Genomic DNA, 6,103 nt, shown 5'->3' on the forward strand with positions numbered 1-6,103 from the left:
GTAGTAAAGGTGGTAGTCTTAGTGGTAGTCGGAATATTAGGAGCAATAATGCAAGGAAATAGTGTAATTTGAAAAAGTAGTAAAAAATAGTTTTTCTTAAGGTCTCTGAATGTCAGTCTAAATATCTTCGGGTATCAAGTTATTGTAATGGAATTTAGAAAATAGCAAATAACAAAACTAAAACAGTTCCTCTATGCATCTCTGAAAACATTAGCAAAAAAAAAACGGAGGAGCAGAAACCACACACCACACACACACACAAACACACACGCTCGAGACGAGGCTCAGCTGCAGTCACTATGCAGCATGCAAGACCAGATCGTGTTTAGAGACCGCAGGAGGGTTAAGGGTCACATGATTGTCCAAAAATTCCTTGCAGCCCCCCATTGCCGGCCGTGGCCGGTTGTCTTATTAATGATCTCCAGAAATGGCGTGTGCGACTTGCCTCTCTCATCACTCCTCTTCGCAAACAGCAAGCAGCGGCGGCAGCAGATCCACAACTTTACCTTTGCCCCTTTAAGGGGCATTCCTGTTTTAAACTATAGTTTGTTTATCTTATTTATACGGGGAACATTTTGCTTTTTTGTGGTGTGTAGATTGTGGTGTATCTCTCGCTTGTAGGCGAGCTCTCAAATTTACCGGTTGATCTATGTTTCTACTCTCACCTACGGTCACGAGCTGTGGGTAGAGACCGAAAGAACGAGATCGCTGATACAGCCAAAATGAGGTTTCTCCGCAAGGTCTCACTTAGAGATAGGGTGAGAAGTTCGGTCGTCCAGGAGGAGCTCGGAGTAGAGCCGCTGCTCCTCCGCATAGAGAGGAGTCATATGAGGTGGCTCGGGCATCTGGTCAAGATGCCTCCTAGGCGCCTCCCGGGGGAGGTATTCCGGGCATGTCCATCTGGGAGGAGGCTATGAGGAAGACTCAGGACACGCTGGAGAGACTATGTCTCCAGGCTGGCCTGGGAACGCCTTGGGATCCCCCCAGTAGAGCTGGACCATGTGGCTGGGGAGAGGGACGTCTGGGCCTCTCCGGCTGCTGCCCCCACGACCCAATTTTGTTGAGCGGAGGAAGATGGATGGATGGATAAAAACTTGGAATGTACGGGTCTGACCTCCACGCTATTTCTGGCTTACTTCTTACCAGTATTGCTCCCTTTTCAGTAATTTCATGCTTATCAAGTAATTCAAAATCTACATGACTTATCCTGCTTGCAGGGTCTCGGCTATCATTGGGTCAAAAGGCAGGGTTTAACCTGGACAGTTATTATAGGCCCTCTTAAAGATTCAGCCAAACGTTCACTCTTAATTCACACCTATAGACAATTTGGAGTCCTCAGTGAATCAGTTGATTGTTTTTGGACCGTGGGAGGCAGGCAGAGAGAGAAGCCATGCAGGAAAACGGATAATATAGAGAACTCGCACAGAAAGAACCCAGTTGACATGAAAACAAAGTGCTCTTCCTTACTTCCACCATTATGCTACTCTGCCATCCATTTCCTGCTCATTTCGATCATTTATTTATTCATTAATGATTTACTGCAAATCATCATGTATTTTGTTCGCTAAAATTTGAAATGATATCCAGCTGTTATTGAATTACCTCAGCATTATTTTAAAATTGATTCTTTTTTCTTCATTCAAATCTGATTGCCTGTTCATCATTTCCTTTTACACAGATAATTTTTATACATCAAAAAAACACATTTCAAGAAACCCTGGGATTTTTGGGACTTTTTAATTGATTTTTGCCAGAATCTTCAACGTGACCTTGTCCTCAACTGCATTATTTTTGCTTAATTCAATAATTGCTGACAACACACAGCCAAAAGATCCAGCATACAAAACATAGTTGAGAAACAAAACTAAAGAAACAACAGCAAGCTCCCAAAAATACCTGCTAAACACTAAAAGTCATGGTCATCTTAGTGACTCGGCATATTTCCAATCATATTGATTAATACTTGAGATGAAATGCTCGTAATTGACTGTATTAATCAAAATCAGTGTCTCCATGAAGGAAAATCACATGGAAAGTTTTCTGCTTTTTCTGTTTTGCTTTTTTCTTTATATTTATTCTATTTTTTTCAACAACACAGGAGCTTCCATACTAACTGACAGACAAAGCTTGGCTGCAGCTGCTCCCCCAAGGCGGCCATGTTGGCTCTGCAATCTGGTCTGGGGTTGTTGCCATGGTAACCGATGCTGGCTCTGCTGAGGAGGAGACACTGGAGCAGCAAAAAGCCGTTGGAAAAAAAACAAAATCTTGCTTTTATCTACTCTGTAAAACCTGAAATGTATCTATACTCCTCAAAAATGAATTTGCTCCTTAAAAATATCCCACAAGATTGTCGACAGCATCATTCCCTCATGGACATTACCATGATTCATTACTCAGCGATTTTGATGCTAAACCAGCAGAGCTGCACTGGTAAGCAGAGAGTTCAAGAGAAATTTTTGGTCATTCTTGTAAATTCAACACCACCTGATAATCATTATACTGCAACAAAATGAGTGATTTCAATTTTGTTCTTTTGTTCTGCTTTTTTTGTTTTTTTTATATATATTTTCATAGATACTACCTTGCATATATCAGGAAATTTATCTCACATTTCTGTAGATTGTGTTGAATTTATTTTTGGGGGATTTTTGCAATTTTTGTAGGGGATTAATTGCAAATGTTTGAAAACGTCACACATGATACAGTACAATTTTTGCAGGTTGTTTGTTTGTTTTATTTTGGTAAAGTGATGATCGATTTAGGGAAAAATGGTTTGACAATACGTCATGAAAAATATGAAACGAGAAATAATTCATGTGAATACAAGTAGTGATGGGTGGTACAGTGGTGCATCGTTTAACGTGCCTAACAGGAAATCGGTCCCTGGTTTCGAGTCTGGCACTGTGGATTCTCCATGTTCTCCAGTTTCCTTCCACACTCCCAAATCATGCAGAAGGATAATTGGAACTCTTAGATTGTGAATGAGAGATTGAATGGTTGCATCTCTATATGTGGCCCTGTGATCGACCGGCGACCAAAAAAGTGAACCCCACTTCTCGCCCAGTCACAGCTGCGATAGACTCCAACAACCCCAAGTGCAGGATAACTGGTACAGATAATGAGTGAATGAATGCATCGGCACTGATTTAAAACTAAGTAAAAACTTATTTAAGATGGCATTGCAGTTAACCGTTTAGTAATCTTGCTTCACAGCAAAAAGGTTTTAGATTCTAAATTATCCATGGGTGTGAATGAGCGAGTGAATGGTTGGATGTCACCATATGTTGCTCCATGACTGATAAGTGACCCACCCAAGTTAAACCCTGCTTTGTCATCCATCCCCAACCCCACTGTGAGTGGCATGAATTGTCTAGACCAGGGGTGTCCAATCTGGTACATGGAATAAATCTACATTGTGAAAAAAATACATAAAAATCATGACCTACTTGTTTAAATAAAAATTTAATTCCTATATTGTTTGCTGGGGTTGACTGCTTCAGTCAGTGTAAGCAACATGGCGCAACGCTGTGTGATTCAGTACTTAGAGCAGATGGCAGCAATGCATTTTGAAATGTACCTGCTACTCCGTAGGTTCCGACAAGTTCATCAGCAAGATGTCGTCAGAAAAGAGAAAAGTGGACATGGAGTGTCGGGTTTTCCAAGAAAAATAAACCACTTCTTATTTGTTTGTTGAGGTTAATAAGAAACCTGTATGGTGTGTATGCAGCTCATTTTGGTGCTAAAGGAATATAATCTCCAGCAACACGATGAGACTCGCCATGGCAAAAAATACAACAAAATGCACGGAGAACTGAGAAGACAGAAGATAAATGAATTATTGTTGGATCTGAGGAGCCAACAGGTCAGTGATGCAAAATAGCAAAATAGCATTAGCATCAAAGCCGTACTCTGACAGGAAGTTTCTAAAAAGTTGCATGCTAAAGGCTGCAGAAACGACTATTTTTTGCCAACATTAGCCTGATATATCGCTTCAGACAGAATTTCAGCGCTATCAATGGATTTAGACAACCAATGGAAACGAAAGTACGGTCTTTTGCAGCATTTTCGGATGCAACTGATGAGAGCGCTGATATTACAGATGTCGCTCAACTGGTCACATGCATTTGTGGAGTTGATGAAACTTTGACTGTCACAGCGGAGTTTCTTGTGTTGGTGCGTATGTTCGACAACACAACATCTGAGGACATTTACCGCGCTCTCACTGATGCGTTGAACTGACTGAAAGTGGACTTGTCCCGTGCTGTTAGCCTGGTTATAGGTGATGCTCCTTCAATGATTGGGAAGAAGACGGGCGTTGTGCCAAAATTCAAAGTACAAGCTGCAAAATGGAGAGGGTTGTTTTTCAACATTTCACTGTACTTTGCATCAGGAGACATTGTGCAGTAAGTTGTTAAAAATGGTTCACGTCATGGAGGTGGTTGTCCGAACTGTTCAAGTCTGAGATATGTACGCGTATCCAGCAGCAATGCTGAAATGAGAATGTACAAAGACAAGATTGCTGCGGGAGTTTTAGACACGATATCAGGTCTTTTGCAAACTCGAGACAGAATTTGCGCTTTTCCATCACCATTCACAGTCAAAGCTTCTAGTGTGCCCTGCGACATGCAACTTGAAATAATCGATTTGCAGTGCCATGTAGAATTGAGGAATACATTTTCTTATGTGGCCTTGGAAACATTTTTTCAGTATCTCCTTCCAGGCTACGCTAAATTAACAGCACTGGCTGCAAACATGTTGTGAATGTTCGGGAAAATCTACCTTTGTGAGCAGGTTTTCTCAGTAAAGAACATTAATAAAACAAAGCTGTGCACAGAACTCACACTTTTACTGTTGTTCACCCTCATGAGACAGGGATGTGCTGTTGTGTCTTCTGAGGTGAAGTGAGTTTCATATTTTCGTTTTTTAGAGCACTCTCTCTCCTCCATCTCGCGAGCTGCACTGACTGAGCTGATAACTTCAAAAGCTCGCCCACACTGAAAGCTTATTGGCTGATTTTCCCGAGTAAACCAATCAGGATGCTTTCTGCCAAAGACGCGCTATGAACAAGCACACACGCACAGTTCCACATGCATGTATGGTCTCTCTCACTTTCTCTCTCATTCACTCCAGTGACGTGCAGTCAGTAGAGGCAGGTGAGGCCGGGCCTCACCTGGCATCATGGAAAGAAAAAAATGTAAAATGAAAAAATAAATTAAATGGTTATATTAATTCAGTGATTTGTACTATAAAGTTATATTCCACCTAACTTCACCATTTTTAGTCGTTTTTTTTTCAAAATGGCTGAAAAAAAAAATTCCTATTTAGTGTTTAAATATGAAGAAGAGACATGCGGTGACACGGCAGCCAGCGGAGCCCACTATGGATTGCGCAATGATTCTGCTAACTGCGCTGCCATGCTATGTGGCTGAGACCGTATTGCTGTCAAATTTTCAAACACCTAAAGCACTAATATATGAACTAAATTTCAATTCTTATCTGACGTGTATAATTTTTTCGTCAACAACTCTAACGTGTTTCCTGTGCCGAGCGATCGTAAAGCGACAGCGAACACACACTAAGTGAGGCACGCAGTGACGGGGCCTCATGGTAGGGGGCCCTGGTGATCCCAGGGCCCTTACTACTACTAATTTTCTAAACTGGACTTTCAGTCAAAGCAGGACATGATAAGTAAGGGAAGACCGACGCCGGCGCTAACAGATTTGCTTCATGAGACTACGAGACAGAAGACTCTGTCTTTTCAAACGCAGTGGTACACACAAAAAGGCTGGCTGTGTGGATGTCCAGTAAGAAAAAACCTTTTCTGCTTTTCCTGCATTTTTTTCTCAACTTCTGACAATGTCCGGAGTCAAATGGGACATTGTGACCGGAAGAATCTGCAAAGAAGCCTAATCAAACATGAGCGGTCGGCCACTCACATTCAAAGTCAAATCACACTAAAAACATTCAAGATGTCCAGGATAGATTTGGCTTTGAATGAACTGCAAAGACTCAACATCAGCATTCCACAATGCTAAGGTAAAGGAAAACCGAGAGATTAGTTCTCCTCACTGAAAAGACTAAAAACATACAGCTGGAACAGGAC

The sequence above is a fragment of the Fistularia commersonii genome, chromosome 7, assembly GCF_037954325.1.
Source record: "Fistularia commersonii isolate RoL2024-O1a breed Wild chromosome 7, RoL_Fcom_v1.0, whole genome shotgun sequence".
Lineage (NCBI taxonomy): Eukaryota > Metazoa > Chordata > Actinopteri > Syngnathiformes > Fistulariidae > Fistularia > Fistularia commersonii.